Source organism: Chiloscyllium plagiosum, unplaced genomic scaffold, assembly GCF_004010195.1.
Source record: "Chiloscyllium plagiosum isolate BGI_BamShark_2017 unplaced genomic scaffold, ASM401019v2 scaf_7732, whole genome shotgun sequence".
NCBI lineage: Eukaryota > Metazoa > Chordata > Chondrichthyes > Orectolobiformes > Hemiscylliidae > Chiloscyllium > Chiloscyllium plagiosum.
The window spans coordinates 25,230-26,463 of NW_025213236.1; positions in this window are offsets into that span (position 1 = coordinate 25,230).

The following is a 1,234-nucleotide window of genomic DNA, read 5'->3' on the forward strand; positions in this document are numbered from 1 at the left end:
GTCAATAAGGGGAAAATTGGTCTTTATATTCCAACATCAATAAGTGTTAAGCGTAATTTTTAATGAATCTTAATCATACGTTACTTATTATATTGCAAATTAACAAATACTCACAATCTGGTGTAGACTCTTACTTTGTCTGAGTTCCATCCGCTTTCGTCAAAAATTAAAAATGCAGCAATTAAAAGGATTTAGTGACAAAGAACAAAGAGGGGAACCGGAGGAACCGAAAAAAAAAAGGAAGTGCAGGAATGATGAGATAATAAAATGATAAGGGTGCAAAACAGAACCTCTGCATCCCAACTTTCTTGCCCAAAGTTGCCTGGAAGCACAAAGTATTAGGTCGGGAATGGGGTTTGTGGTGGAATTGAGCATAAGTGCCAAAGTATTCCTGGAAGCGATGAAATGCTGGGACGAGGATTGGAATCAGGAGGTGTGGCCACGTGGGGAGGGGAGGAAAAGTCTAGAATGCAACATTGTCAGAACTGGTCAATTAACGGTCGGTCAGCAGGGGGCGTCGTTCAATCAATGTGGGCAGAGGATGTTCCGCTTCAGAGAATGCAGCAATCCTATTTAAAGGCTGTTACCTGTACTTTCAAACAACAGCTCTGGAGAGACATTGGCTAGTAACAAACATTTAACATCAATTAGATTCGGATTGCACCCTGATTCATTAAAGTTCCTGCAGGCTGTTTGGGCACAGGAACAGTCCCTGTTCTATCAAGGCTGGAGAAGATCAATAAGTCAATGTGGGCAATTTCAAGTAGAGATTGCTGAGGTCGTGAGTACGTGTGGGGAACCTGGTTAAGTTGACAAAAAGTGATCAGCGAGCGGACATTTTCTGGAAGGGTCACATGGTTAAACTGAAGAACTTACATGTGGCCAGAGATGAAAGTGAAATTGAAAGCAAAACACATCATATCCAGCGATTGGCAAATCCATGGCGGCAGACTTTCCTTCCAAAACATCAGGGTAAGGAGGGTCCAGTGTGCCCTGACAGGGTGGATCAGCTGCTGACTGCAGTAACTGGATTATGGGGAGTTGTGGGGTTTCGGGGGAGTGGGGGTTGGGGGCCTCACAGGCACTTGCCATGACCAACAGCAGCTCCTCATCCCCTCTGAAAATTACACTCGAAACCACGCAGCAAGCTCCCAGGTTGTCGGCACCTCTCGTCTTCAGGCAATTAGACGAGAGGCAGAATGATCAAAACCAACGGAGAAAACAGACAGCAGCT